At 45.3% G+C, this 15,773-nt stretch overlaps 1 protein-coding gene and 1 long non-coding RNA gene across 4 annotated transcripts in view; one reads left to right on the forward strand and one right to left on the reverse strand.

Annotated features, from left to right (window-relative positions):
* The window catches only part of CENPP (centromere protein P), a 237,870-nt gene that overhangs the window by 213,911 nt on the left and 8,186 nt on the right, over positions 1–15,773 (forward strand). The gene's annotated exons all lie outside the window — the stretch shown is intronic.
* LOC117031850 (uncharacterized) lies at positions 3,026–5,248 on the reverse strand. The gene is made up of 3 exons (XR_004424631.1): positions 5,230–5,248; positions 4,955–5,029; positions 3,026–3,690 (listed from the first exon to the last, which is right to left on the reverse strand). It is a non-coding gene; the product is annotated as an uncharacterized LOC117031850 (long non-coding RNA).

Below are 15,773 nucleotides of genomic sequence, written 5' to 3' on the forward strand. Positions count from 1 at the left end.
CATGCTGCGAGACCTCTGTCTCCAAGAACCCACGCCTGCTTACCCTCAGGGGAGCGTCTTCCCAGAGGGGTAGTCTGGCCCTCAATTTCTGGTTTCTCCAGAGAAACTGATTGGGCCAGTGTGGCTCATACGGCCACCCCTGGTCCTATCAGCTATGATCTCGAGTTGAGGTTAAGTGTGGATCAAATGAGTGTGGCTGGGTAGCATAGAGTTAAACACGTATTCAACAGAAGACCTTTCACATAGCCTATCCCATGTTAAGCTTTTGTAACAAAGAGAAAAGTTATTACGGTTTAATGTGACTTTCTTCTTCAGTCAGCATGTGTTTGTCTTCTCGAAGGAACAACGTTTTGTTGGAATTCTCTTTGTATAGCCTCATACAAGCTGTACCTCATACAGGCATTTATTGATTATTTCCGTTTTGTTGATTCATTTACGATATAAGTGATTATAGAAAGCTTATATAGTTTTTAGCTCTATCTCATGAGAATTGTCCTTAAATTACACACAAGGTACATACAAGGTTCAAAGACTATGGTTGCTTTATTTTATTCTTGGCCTTTTATCTGAATATGTGCTCAAATTTTTGTTGTTTTTTTTGTTTGTTTGTTTTGGAGGGAGATTAAAAACCATTAGTTATACAAAGAGCAAAGTCCTCGCTGGTTAAGGGTGGTTTTGCTTTTCAGCTGGCTAATTTCAAGCCGGCTTCAATGAAACAAACAATATTTTCCATCTGAAGTCAGCAGCCCAGTAGCAGGAGGAGCCATGCCATCATCTGTTTATGACAGGGTGCCATTTAGTGGCTGTACTTCAGAACAGCCAGAGTAAATGTGAAATGATTTCATGCTGAAAATGGATTATTTACGTCTTTGGAGGGGAGGATTAGCAGTGGTCGGGCACTTACGTAGCTTTCTGTCTACACTTCGGTGACAAGCCCAGTGCCAGCATTACACTCTGTGCAAATAGGAATGAAACCACGGTGACTAGTCCTGCTCCTCACACTTTCTCAGGGCCTGTTCTCACCACTCCACGGCCCCTCAGTCCCAGTTGGGCCCATTTCATGATGCCATCTACAGCTGGGCACAATTTCCTTCCAGACAAGCCTCTTGGCTTCTCAAAATGAGGTGAGGATCTTGCCTAGTATGTGTTTGACATACTTCGTGCACAGAGTAGGTACCCAGCAATGTATATCTTCGTTTCTATGTTTGTTTTAGCTAACTAGTCACATTGTTTATTCAGCAGGCACTTATGTGCCAGGAATAGCACTAGTTGCTTCTGTCTTGGGCCAAGTGTCTTTCCTAAAGTTCTAGAGATTTTATACTAAAATATTTATCTGAAAACTCTTCTATTTTTACTTTCTTGTTTAAAGCGTTGTTTCTCAATCACTCTCCCATACGTCCCAGTTGCACTAACTCCCTTTTAGTTCCTTTAGCTTTTTCACTTGTAGGTCACCTACACTCATGGATTCACTACATGTTTATCAAGCACCTACTGTGTGCCAGCCGTTCACAGCGAACGAACCACTGTTATCACATTGTGTGTTACCGGGTTGCTTCAGTGCTTCATTATTTAGCTGGAGGAACATATTCGTGTGCCTGTCAGTGAGGCACAGGTTGACTCTGTGAGCACAGGTGACATGAGATGTGCAGGAGCTTCCTGGAGACATGGCGTTTGAGTAGTGACAGGAATTCTTACAAGTGCGGGAAGGCTGACTGTTCATTGGGAGACTGGGGTGAAGTATGAGAAGCAGAAGCCATGGGCAAGTTTGGAGACATTGCACAGAGGACCTTGAATGCCACATTTTAGAAATTTAGCCTTTATTCTAGGCTCTACAAAATCACTTTAAGTTTTTGTGAAAAATAGTGACATAAAAACATTCATGTTTTAGGAGGATGATTTTGGAGATGTGTGAATGATATTTAGAGAATCAAGAAATTAGGGATGATACCTAATAAAGAGTCTGAGCCCGTTTTTGATACTTGACTCCTGACATCTCTTAAACCATAACCTCCTTGTTCCCGTCTGTCCACAGCTGGGCAAGGTGATAAGGAGGGCTGAGTACTCGCTACCTGGTGCCAGCAGGCCCAGTGCACACACGCCCTCGCCCAGGCCCAACCCAGTAACAGCCAGAGCCGGTCGCCCACCCTGCCCTGCCCTCGCCAGCGCCTCATCACGGCACAGGAAACGTCTTCTCAGCCTCTTGTACCGTGGGCACCACCAGTCTCGGCGTTCGCACCCAAGTCTGGCGGGGGGTCTTCTTCGTGCTCTGTAGAGCAGCCCCAGCTCCACACATGGCGGCGAGACAGGGGCCGTCTGCCGTTCGGCACCCACACTCCTCCCCTCCTTATCGCACCCCCTCCTCTGAGGCCGACGCACCCTGACACACACACACACTGTCAGACTGCACAGCCGTTCAAAACAACCAGCAGCTCTGTGCCTTCGCAGAAAAAGCTCTTCAATGTACCTTATTGAGTGAAGAAAAGCAGGAAAAAACAAAATGAGCATAGTGTGATTTTATTCACTGATACATATTGAAGTACAAGGTCTGACAATTAAGTCCATGAACTTGTGACAATGTTGCTAACCTTTTTTGATATCAGAGGGATTATTCATTATGAATTTGTACCAACTGGACAAACAGTTAACCGAGTTTACTATTTGGAAGTGCTGAAAAGGCTGCATGAAAAAGTTAGACGACCTGAACTTTTCACCAACAGTTCATGGCTCTTGCATCACGACAATGCACCAGCTCACAGAGCACTGTCTGTGAGGGAGTTTTAGCCAGTAAACAAATAACTGTATTGGAACACCCTCCCTACTCACCTGATCTGGCCCCCAATGACTTCTTTCTTTACCCAGAGATAAAGGAAGTATTGAAAGGAAGACATTTGTATGACATTCAGGACATCAAGGATAATACGTCGACAGCTCTGATGGCCATTCCAGAAAAAAGTTCCAAAACTGCTTTGAAGGGTGGACTAGGTGCTGACATGGGTGCATAGCTTCCCAAGGGGAGTGCTTCGAAGGTGACCATAGTGATATTCAGCAATGAGGCATGTAGCACTTTTACTAGGATGAGTTTGTGAATTTAATTGTCCTCATATTTTAATTGAGATATAACTTTTATACAGTAGTTTTGACAAATGCATACTGTCATGTGACCACCACCACACTCAAGATACAAAACTCCAACCATCCCAACAAATTCCATTATGCCCTTTGTAAGTCAGCCCTTCTCCCCACCTTCAGCCCTGGCATCTACTCGTCTCTTTTTTGATCCTCTAATTTTGCCATTTCCAGACTCTCATGCAGTATATAGGCTTTTCAGTGTCACATCTTTCACTCAGCAGAATTTGAGTCACCCGTGGTGTGTGTGAATCCGTAGTGGGGTCCATGGTATGGATGGAGCTCACCAGTAGAAGAACATTTGAGTTGTTTCCAGATTTGGGTGATGAATAAGAAAGCTGCTATAGACAATTTAGTACTTTTGTGTGAACATAAGTTTCCATTTTACTTGGGTAAATACTTAGAAGTGGCACTGCTGGGTCACATGGTGAGTGTATGTTTAACGTTAAGAAACAGCTTCTCCAAAGCAACTGCATCATATGCATTCCCACCAGGAGCACATGGCCGCCATAATTCCACCATTTTCTCTGGTTCCAGAGATCTGTAATGTGAGAAGAGATCTATCTGCAAGACAGTAACCGGCGGGAGAGGGATGGAGACAAGAATTGGGGTTATGTCAAAGGGCAGTTTAGCTTTAACCATTTAATTTTAGTAGTGAGAATGTATCTGTTAATTACTTATATAATTAAAGAGAAATGAAAATGTGATGTCTTACCAAAAAGAAAGAAGGGGAGACTTAGAGAAATATGGCAGGCTGAGATAACCATGTCCACCCTTCCCCACCATTTGAAACACATAGAAATTCTAGATTAAATATTACGTGTTTTAAGTACATAGATAAGTTTAAGAGAAAGAAGTAGAAATGTCCTGAGAGCCATAAATAAAGAGCGAAATCTGGGCCAGAACAGGAGCTGTGCTGGGCAGCCTACAGGGTCTCAGAGCAGATCTGGGCCCTGGGCCGCAGCTGAAGTGCTCCCGCCCACTGAGATGGGAGGATGGCCTGACTGCATCAGAGGGAGCTGTGGGGTACCCTCTTCCAGAGCTTGGAGCCTCAGAGTCTTCTACTGTTGGATTGAAAGGGAAGGAGCATAACTGCCAGCCAGACCCAGGAAGCTGCAGCGAGTTTGGAGCGTGGAGAAAGCCACTTCTCCAGATCCCTGGCCCAGAACAGGGTTGCAGTTTACCCTGCCTACTGTGGTCTATTTAGGAGCCCACGTCCAGGAAGGAATATAAATTGTAGCTACAGGGCCTCCCGCTGGCTCTGGGAGAAGCCACCTGACAGCTGCCTTGGAGGGACATTCTCACACCTACTCACAGAAAGGTCACAGAACAAAATGACCCCGCTGAAGCAAGTGCACATTAAAAATGTATACATTTATTCAAAAACAAAAACAAAAACCTCTGTTAAGTGAAAGTTATGAACAATCTGCGAAAAACTACAAAGTAAAAGGCTGAAAGCTCTCAAAATGATAACTGAATAAATGGAAACCTAGTAGTTAAAAATATAGGACATTGTTTTTTTGGTTTTTTTAAACAAAAGCCTAGTTGAAAAAGAACCAAATTCACATCTAACAAATCTTTTTAAATGTCATTAGAATTTAAAAAATTTAAAAACCAGTGGATAAGTCAAATAATAGGTTAGATATCACTAAAAAGAAAATTAGATTTGTTTGAAGAAATCACCCAAAAGAACAGAAGAAAGATAATTAGATGGAAAATATATGAGTTCAGGTTGAGAAGTGTAGAATGAGGTGGTGCAACATAATCTAATAAGAGTTCCAGAAATAGAGAATGAAAGACATGCTACATTTACAGAGAAGACTGTTACCTTGTCAGGTGCCCTCCGTGGTTTGTCCCTCCAGCTGTGCCTCCAGGAAGCAGTGCGGATACCCTTGCACAGGTTCTGGTTACAGGAAGAGAGACGGGAAAGTCACTCTCCATTCGGAGCCCAGTGACGACAGAATGTGTATGAGGTTACTAAGAAATTTAAAGGAACAATTATAATTCTTCTTCATATGTGAATGCATCATTTCAGAATTTATAAATGACATTTTAAAAGAGAAGAGGAAAAGGAACTGCCAGACTTTTACAAAGTGCCTGTACCATTTTACATTCTTAGCAACCGTGTCTGCGAGTTCCCCTTTTCCACATTCTCACCAATACTTGTTATTGTCGGTCGTTTTTACTGTAGCTGTTCTAGTGGGTGTGAAGTGATTTCAAACTAAGCATCCTGCAAATCTATTTTTTACATTGAACTATTTTATTTCAAGCTCTTTATGATACTCTAAATTGTTGCTGAATGCCTTTCTAAACTACCTTATCGTAGTTTAAAAATCTAGTTGTAATTTAAATTGAAATATGTTCCACATATCCTTACTCTTTCTCAGTTTTTATTCAGTCTTCGATAATGATGATTTTAATGTGTTTAAAATAGTGTATCTGTCTTATACACACAAACTGCACAGGATTACCACCACCCCCTGTATGACCCCCCCCAAGAAAAAGGTTGATTATATTTTTGCTCTTGGAAGCTGTGGGAGGGCCCTGTTTGAGCAAATTCACTAGTAGTGTGTCAGTGGGCGGGGCTTTCAGTTACTATAGTGAGTTGTTAGCTACTTGCTGTGTGATTGTTTCAAACTCTAGTTTCTTTTCTGTGCTTTTTCTTGCTTTATAAGAGGCAGTAAAAGACATCTGGTTTGTATTCAGTACGTATGGCACTTGTAAATAAAGAACGTTCTTTCTCTTACAAATGTGTAAACGCTGTACTTACAGCTATTTGATTTTAAAAACAGTGTGCAATTTGTATTTCTCCAAGGCTGAAATTTGACTTTTAGGAAATTGGAATTTGTCCTTTGGCTGTTTTGTCTTTTTTTCAAACAACAGACAGCCTGACTTTGTTGGCGCTCACCCTCTGTTTTCGTTTCCTCCCGTTGCCTGGCTGAGTAATGCACATCAGACAGTTGTTGTGCAAGCCCCTGGGGTCCTGGGGCCATGCTTCCCTCTAGCACTTAACAGCAGTTCTCTGTTCCCAAATAAAGCTAAGAACTGTACAGTCCTTTTCCATCTTTGTGGTCAGCCTCAGCCTCTGGGCAATAGTATGTTTCTTCAAATATTATTTAAACTTGCAGGTTAGCTGAAGTCCTATTAGAAGATTATAAAAGATAAGTAGAAAACTCGCATTCAAACAAGTATCTTTACAACTAACATTTTCATGTAACAAGGGCTGACAAGGTACAGCTTTTCTCCCATTATGTCAAATGTGGTGCAACTAATTCTACTTGTACACAATCACATTTTCAGGATTGAGAAATGTTAAGTAATTGAACTTGGTGTAAATGAGCCAAGAGGGAGTCGACAGTAAAATCTCCATATTTTCAGACAACTTTAAGCCTTTACACACATTGAAATACCAGGAGGTTGGGAATGCACTGAAAACATTATTCAGAGCACACAGAAAAGTAGTAAAAAAACCATCATGCATCAGATAAGGCCTTCATGGGGAAAAGGTCCACAAACTGCCTATTGACAAATGAGCCAAGAAAAGGCACAGTGTCTGCTCCCCAAATAGGAACTCAGAGACCTCCTCCACCTCAGGAAAGGACTGCAGATCGCCGGTCGCAATCCAGGAAGGTCAGGGAAAACAAAGTAGATTTTGTGTTCTTTGTATCAAATCCTAGAGCATCTGTACACAATATTTCATACATTATGGTCACTGCTGTGACATAGATATGACGCTCAGATATGACACAACTGGAATAGACCCAAAGAGAGACAGCGAATTCATCGAGACAGCCCCGGGCTTCCAGGTGGAAAAGAACCAGCCTGTACCCTGGCCGGCAGTGGCGTTTGTGTGTTTACTTACTGATTGTCTTTCCTGCTAGATCGTATGCTTTAGGGACTCAGGGATACTATCTTTTGCGTTTTAATTTTTTGTTGAAATATATACATACAGAAAAGGGCACACATAAATATACAGTTTGATAATTTTTCACAAAATGAATTTGTAGAACCACCAGAGCGACAATGAAGCAGAACACGAGTGGGCCCCAAAAGCCCTTGTGCCCTCTTAAGTCGTTTCCCCACGGGGCCAGGGCCAGGCCCACCCACCTGCGCTGGAACTTCACAGGACAGGCTGGGGTCGGCGCCTGTGGCTCCACACTGGGCCCGGCAGTTCCATCTCCGTGAGCAGGAGCTGCTGCTTCCTTCTGTCATGTGGAGGGGCCGCAGCATGTACCCGACACTCTGTTCCTGGGCCTCCCAGGTTGTGGCAATTGATTGGAAATAGTACTGGGGGTACATGTCTTGTGACACGTGTACATATTTATGTTAGGTGGAATCGCTGATTCTTAGGGTAGACATATATTCAGCTTCTGGAGGTGTTGCCAAAGAGTTTTGCAGAGCAGCTGTACCCATTTACACTCTCTCCAGCAGGGTGTGAGGGTCCCACTTGCTCACATTGGTTGTGTTGTTGTATTCCATTGTGTCTTTTATTTGCATTTCTCTGATGATCTGTGTTACTTTGTTCACAGCGGGTACTCAGCATTTAACAAAGTGCCTGGAGTTTTCATTAGAGTTCTTTCTTCATTAGAGTTCTTTCTTCATTAGAGTTCTTTCTTCATTAGAGTTCTTTCTTCATTAGAGTTCTTTCTAGAGTGACAGAGGATGGGGCAGAAACCTAACTCACAGTGTGAACCTAGCTCAGAAACCTAGCTCAGCAAAGAAGGAACGTGATGATAAAATGGGCAGTGAATATCTGGAATATTACTTTCATTATCTGCTTGCATTTTATTATTTTGCTTGCATAATTACATTTTAATAACTGTCTGAAGAGAAAGTTGTGAATTTACCTCTAAAGAGTTTCTAGCACTGATTATTGTGTTTATACCTGTGTGCGTATTCAGCTTCTTAATTATCATTTCTGATTATTTTAAAAGAAACCTTTGTAATTATTAGTCTAGGAGGAAACAGAACTACTTTTCAAAGCATATAATTGCCACCCAATTAGCTTCGAACGCCACTCTTTTAAACAAACCCACTGCTAGGATTTACGTTCCCACCTGAAGTCGTGGGTACTGTCTGTGTACATTTGGGTGCATTTAATTAAGGATGCATTTGCCTTCAGATTGATGGCAGAGCATGTGTTTCTTAGGGGCCCATGTGACTGGATTTGCTTGCCTACCAGTAATTCACGCCTTTTCATTCTCAGATGGGAAGGTACAGGAGACTTGCATTTGTAGACTTTCTGCCTTTCCTGGATACCCACATCCCTCTTCTCCTCCTCTCAGCTCCATGTCCTAGACAAGGTGTTTATGGCCATGTTTCATGCTGTGATCGTCCCACCAGCAACTGCATGATTTCCTAAAAGTGCTGCTTGCTGTGGAAGGGGTTTTTCCAAACTGGCTGAGGAGGAGCTCTGAGTGCTTGTGGGTTTGGGGAGCCACAAGGGTTTCTGCCTGTCTGGGCTGGGCTGTCACTCTCCCTGTGGAGTGAGTGAGGGCAAAAGGTTTGTCCCCTCAGCCCAGTGCTGTCATCCTTGCTCCTCAGAGCTGCTTTCAGTAATCTCTCCAGCAAAGGTAGAGGGACTCCTGTGAGAAAACCCTCGTGGACAGTCTGGGCGTGGGGAAGAGGAATTATGCCAGGGTGGAAGAATTAGATGGGGAGAGTGATGATTGCGTCCTGCTTTTCTGTGGGGGAGTGGTGTGCTGTTCGACATCGAAAAAGGCAGTATTGGTCTCACTGTTGAATAGATTCAGTTGGATTGAAGTCAAAAGATAGAGCGTCCTGTGCGACAGGCCAATTAGGGACATGCTGCGTCTCCTGGGACAGAAATCACTATTATTACCAAAGATTACAGACAAACAAATACAATTTAAACATGCAATTATAAAATAAGTAACAGGCAGAAGGATTTTTTCTAGCTTAATACAATTAAAAGGAAATATGAAAAAAGTGTAGCAAACAGTAAGGAAGCAGAAATGAATGCAGCCGTGGCAATCAGGGCTTTCTCCTTAGAGGTCTGAGCACCACTGGTAACTAACACAGAAGCACAGGAATGACACTTGGACTGGGCACTGAAGGGAGTCCTGGAAACAGGAAGGCATTTGAGGAGTGGAAAACAGGACCAACGAAGAAAGAGCAAGTACATTTCGATCTTGGGGCGAAGCAGGAAACTGGGCAACGTGGAAAACAAGAAGGGGTGAGAGGCTTATTGAACAGAAAAACCCCACCATGTGTCCTGGTTTATTCCAAGGGCCACACAGGACAGACGCGTCTGGGCTGCATCTGCCCCCCTCTCCACAGGCCCCCAGGTCAAACGGTCGCTAGGCCATCCAGGTGTGACTTGGGTGGTGAGGTATTTATATATGTGTGTGTGTGTGTGTGTGTGTGTGTGTGTGTGTGTGTGTGTGTGTGTGTATAATCTATACATAATCTATATATAATCTATATATAATCTATATGTGTATATATAATCTGCTATACTTCTGCCTCGCAGTGCCACTCCCCAAAGGAAACACCATTAAAAACGTGGTGTGGTGCCCCCCCAGACCTCTCGGGCCCTGCTCCCTTCACTCCTTGGGTTCCCTCAGGACCGACCAGGCCACCTCGGGTACACGTGTCCCCTGGGTGACCTGGTCTCCAGATTTCTTCCGCAGCACAGCCAGACAGTCACACTTTGTCCTCGAGCTCCCTGTCCCGCAGCACAGAAGCAGTCATAGGCTGTGCCCAGGGGTGGGCGTGCCTGCTTTCCAGCCAGACTTCATTGTGGACACTGAGGTTTGAATTTCATGTCATTTCAAAGGGCACACTGTTCTTTGGAGTTTTTCTGTTGACCATGCACAAATGTAAAAACCATTTTAGCTGGCCAGCTGTGCAGACACGGTGCTGTGGAATCTGTGGTACGTCTCCCCCTGGTGCACAGCGACCATGCACGTGGAACTGTCTGTTAGTCAGGCCCCCAGGCCTTCGCTTTGGAAAGGCCATTGGAATATACGAGGTCTGACAATTAAGTTTGCGAACTCATCCTAGAAAAAGTGCTACATACCTCATCGCTGAATATCACTACGGTCACCTTTGAAGTTCTCCCCTTGGGAAGCTATGCACTGATGCCAGCGCCTAGTCCAGCCTTCAAAGCAATTTTGGAACTCTTTTTCTGGAATGGCCATCAGAGCTGTCGACGTATTACCCTTGATGTCCTGAATGTCATCAAAATGTCTTCCTTTCAGTATTTCCTTTATATTCGGGTAAAGAAAGAAGTCACTGGGGGCCAGATCAGGTGAGTAGGGAGGGTGTTCCAATACAGTCATTTGTTTCCTGGCTAAAAACTCCCTCACAGACAGTGCCGTGTGAGCTGGTGCATTGTCGTGATGCAAGAGCCATGACTTGGTGAAAAGTTCAGGTGGTCTAAGTTTTTCAGGCAGCCTTTTCAGCACTTCCAAATAGTAAACTCGGTTAACTGTTTGTCCAGTTGGTACAAATTCATAATGAATAATCCCTCTGATATTAAAAAAGGTTAGCAACATTGTTGCAACAAGTTCACAAACTTAATTGTCAGTCCTTGTATTTCCAATAAAGTTGGTCCCTGAGATCCTCTGGTTCTTCCCATACCTCACAAAACAAGAAAAGGAGATTAAAGGGGGATGGAGAAAGGTGGCTGGTCTGTTCTGGAGCCGCCTAGGGATGTAGACGGCACCACAAGCAGGTCACACACTGGGCTGGACATGCCCCTGGGGGCTCCAGAGATGCTGGTACCAGAAAACGACCACGAGTCAGGCCCAGAGGTGTGTGTGACCCGCAGTCAGTACTGCAGTGACATTCTGCCTTTCTCGGGTTTATGAGCCACCGTAGGCTCGGAATAGAGGTGTTCTGGTTGTTTTAGCAGCAACATTTAGGACACATTTTTACCTCTCTCTGAACCATTAATACCCTAGAAAAGATACAGAGCATTTCCCAGTTATTTCCTGGGTGATTCCGGTGGTGCAGGGCCCCCAGGGGCCTGTATCTAACAGAAGTCAGGGACACTGCGTTAGCCCACATATGGGTCTGGTCTCTGCCCCCCATCCTGGCAAGCTACTGTGCTGCTTATTTTTACCAACTAGAGCCTCTCGTGTACAGACATGTGTGGAGCTGGGTCTGTGTCTCATCCCTAGGAACACGTCCAGGAAAGTTGGGGCAGTGTGGTTTACAAGAGGCAGTTCGGCAACATAGCACTTCATCTTACCTCATGGGATGTTTACTTAAACCACATAAATAGTCTAGAAAAACTGGACCATTAGACTTGGAAATGCAGTCTTTCCATCCTCTATGTCATCAAAATATTTAAAAGTAGGGCTCCTTTTATCCAGTCTTGTAGCTTGGGGGTTTTTGTTAAAATTTCACTTGGATGGTGTGTCCTGAGTGCACTTTGTTAAAATGAGAAGCTTCCGTCTTTCTGGTTGTTGTGCTAATCAGGAAGTTTCCTAATGGGTCGTCGAATGCTGTAGCCTGCCGGTTCTGTTAGTCCAGACAGTTGTGATGAGAAGGGTTTGCCCTCTAGAACTGCCCTAGAGTAGTCATCCATTCCCTGCGATAGTTTGTCATGGTCTGAGACCCCTCCTCACAGCTCCAGCCCTTTCTCTGACCAAGGGGACAGAGCCCCGGGCCGGCACTTGCCCGGAACACTCTCTCAGGAAGTGCTAGGTGGATGTCTGCGGTGTTGTACATGGTTGTACGCGTGGGACATTGTTAACAGGTAATGTGCTTTCCTGCCCCCTCCTTCTCCTCCCTGTCTAAGGTGCCAGTGTGCCCAGGGCGGGGGACTTCTGGGAGATCGTGGACTGGCTGACCCAGTACATGCACTGAGGATGGGGAGGGCAGGAGGAAAGCTGGAGGACCCTGGGGGGTGACTCAGGTGTTGGGGTGACCTCACGCTGGGTTTCCTAATACATGCACACAGGAGGATGTGGAGGGGCTGGGGTGTGTGAGCTGGAGTGTGTGTCACACCCCCTGTCATTCCGAGCTCTTTCCCAGGAGGGGTCCTAAAGCCTGCAGCCCCGGGAGACATGATCCCAGGTCTTGGTTTCTAAATGCCCTTGGGTCCTTGGAGAAACACTGATTCCCGCTGAGTAAATTAGTAATGTATGAGTCAGTGCCGATCTAAAATAAATAGGGGAGAAGGAGAACTCATTCTTCAGGTGGAAAGTGACCAGTTGATGTGGAAGGAGTGAGGGAGACAGTCAGTCACCCTTTGGCAGCCTTCATGTAGTAAGCGGATGTCCAACGAGGAGCCAGGCAGTGATCTGGTGTCAGGATATGCCCAGAAAACAGCAGTTACAGAGGGAAAAGGGTGACTTTGGGCACCGGCCCAGCAGCACTTCCATTACACTCCCAACATGACATCGGGAGATGTCAGAAGCGTACAGGCCTGTCCACAGCCTGAGAGGCCTGCACTCTGCAACCTGCCGAGACCTAGGGTGGGGCAGACGAGGGAGAGGGGCTGTGGAGGGCAGGAGGGCGCTGGGGATTCCGGAGGGGCATTTTCTGCTTGGGATGCTCTGGTTTGGGTAAAGCAGGAGGATGGCCCTATTTGAAGAAATGACCACTGAGTGAGTTTCATGGTCATGGGTGAGCCTGCAGGGAGGTGACAAGTCCCACCCAGGCAGAGTGGCCACAGGCCTGGAGCCCTTGGCACTATACGTAAGAGCATAATTATCATGGTGATCAGACGGACATAAAATGGTGGAAAGAAACTGCACCCACGTCTGGCACAGAGGAGCCACTTAACGTGTCAGTTTCTTTTTCAAAATGAGAGCAGATCACTGTTCTTCCTATTGTGGATGTCATAAATGTTTGTAGGCCTGACACTGGGAAGGACTGGAACACTTGTCACAGAATTTGGGGTGCCTTGGTCGACAGCCCGCCCTCTGAGATGCACACGTATCCTTCCCGGAACCCAGGAAATCATTAGTCTGTGCAATGTGGACCCCCACCTGGGCCGCTGCCTCAAGCTGCTGTGGGCACTTTTCCCCTCTTCCTGCACCTACTTCTTGGAAGCCAGGTGCTGACTCAATGACAGTACGATTTAGTCTTGAGTTTGATGTCCTTTATTCAACGGAGACAGTGCATGGATTGTGGGAGTCCCGTGCCTGACAAGCAGGGATCACTCTAACCAAGAGGGAGTGTTCTAGAACATTAAGGAGGCCCACGCAGACACAGGACAGGGCTGGCCAGCAGGTCCTGTTTTCTTTGGTGAGTTGGAGAACTGTGATTGGCATCAGGTGTTGCCCATCATTGAGTGCGGGCTGACTTAGGTTTAATTTAAATGGGCCTCGGGGGCGGCCTCCCTTTCGTGCATCTCAGTCTACAACTGACCGTCTCTGTTGCCCCGCTGCAGCCCACCCAGCCTGTCCCTGTGATGATCTGAGAGTGGCCTCCTCCTCCCTGCTCTCCTGGTCATTCCAGTCAGCACACACCCAGTGCCAACTGTCAGCTCCTGGTTCCCTGCTTCTCTTGGCAACAGGACCTCCTGAGGAACTGCCTGTACCTGAGTCCCACTCCTCACCTTGGTTCTTTTCACCCACCCGAAGCCTCACAAGGCCCCGTACCTCACTAACACCCTTGTCCCAGCATCCCTGATGGAGCCACAAGTTCACTGCACTCCTTCCTCCCTGGGCCTTCCTGGCCTCCTGCCCCACGTTGGGCACTTCCTCCACAATGCTGGCAGCAGCCATCTGCAGATTGCTTTGTGGCTACGACCAGGTGGCCCAGAGCAGGGCACAGGCTGCCGTTGAACTTGGCCTGCAGTGGCCAGCTTCGGACCAAGCCGAACATCACCTTACCACCTAACAAGAACGACACACCCAAAGGGTAGACTTTGGGTGTGCACCAGAGGCCTGCTAAAGTGAACCCTGCTCCTTAGGGTCAGACGCTGCACAATAGCTCCTCCACTGTAATCACAGCCAGTCCTCACAACCAATCAGCCTGAGGGTCAATCCCTCCCATTGATGTGCAAACAGGAACCAAGGCTCAATTATAAGAGGAGGGCACACACAACCCACACCAAGGACACACCTGGAGTGCACGGCTCTGGTGACCAGGAAGGCTGCACCACTGGACCCCACAGGACACCTACCTAAGGCCACTCTACTAAGACCAGAAGGCATAGCAGCCCTGCCTAATACATAGAAACAAACACAGGGAGGCAGCCAAAATGGGGAGACAAAGAAACAAGTCCCAAATAACAAAGCTCCCAAAAAAAGAACTAAACAGAATGGAGAAAAGCAATCTACTAGACGCAGAGTGCAAACACTGGTTATAAGGATGCTCGGTGATCTCAGGGAGAACTTCAACAAAGAGATAGGAAACAAAAAAATGGAGATAGAAAACATAAACAAGTACCAGTCAGAAATAAAGAATACAAAAACAGAAATGAAGAATACACTAGAAGGAATCACCAGACTAGATGAAGCAGAAGATCGAATCAGCGATTTAGAAGGTAAGGTAGCAGAAAACACCCAACCAGAACATTAAAAAGAAAAAAGAATCCACAAAAATGAGGACAATTTAAGGGGCCTCCAGGACAACATTAAGCATTAACAATATTCACATTATGGGGGTACCAGAAGGAGAAGAGAGACAGCAAGGAATTGAAGAAATAATGACTGAAAACTTCCCTAACCTGGTGAAGGAAATAGATATATAAGCCCAGGAAGTGCAGAGAGTCCCAAACAAGATGAACCCAAAGAGGCCAACACCAAGACACATCATAATTAAAACGGCAAAGGTTAAAGACAAAGAGAGGATCTTAAAAGCAGCACAAGAAAAGCAGTTACCTACATAAGAGCTCCCATAAGACTGGCAGCTGACATCTCAACATACATAGTTATGTATGGCCAGAAGGGATTGGCATGAAATATTCCAAGTAAAAAGCAAGGACTTTTTATTCAAAATTTATTTATTCAAAATTGGTTGAATAACAACCAATATTACTCTACCCAGCAAATCTATGGTTTAGAATTGAAGGACAGATAAAGAGCTTCCCGGACAAGAAAAAGCTAAAGGAGTTCATCACCACCAAACTAGTATTACAAAGAATCTTAGAGGGACTTCTTGAAGGCAAAAAAACAAAAACAAAAACACCCTCAAAAACATGAATAATAAAATGTCAGTAACAATTACTTTAAATGTTAAATGGATTAATGCTGCAACCAAAAGATGGGTGAGCTGAATGGGTAAAAACCTAAAACCCTAACATTCAAGTATGCTGCCTACAAGAGACTCACTTCAGATCTACAGACACACACAGACTGAAAGTAAAGGGATAGAAAAAGATGTTTCATGAAAATGGAAACAAACTAAAAAGCTGGGGTAGTAATACTTATACCAGACAAAATAGACTTTAAAACAAAGTCTATAACGCGACAACGAAGGACCTGGTCATCCCACTTCTGGGTATTTATCCGAAAAAACCCAAAATGCTACTTCGAGGGGACATGTGCATCAATATGCTCATTGCAGCATTGTTTATAATGGCCAAGAGGTGGAGGCAGCCTGGGTGTGTTTTGATGGATGAAGGGATAAAGAGGAGATGGTACATATACAATGGAATACTGCTCGGCCAGGGAAGGGAGGGGTTCTGCCATCTGCAGTGGCATGGATGGACGTGAAGGGTA

This window comes from Rhinolophus ferrumequinum, chromosome 12 (genome assembly GCF_004115265.2).
Source record: "Rhinolophus ferrumequinum isolate MPI-CBG mRhiFer1 chromosome 12, mRhiFer1_v1.p, whole genome shotgun sequence".
Lineage (NCBI taxonomy): Eukaryota > Metazoa > Chordata > Mammalia > Chiroptera > Rhinolophidae > Rhinolophus > Rhinolophus ferrumequinum.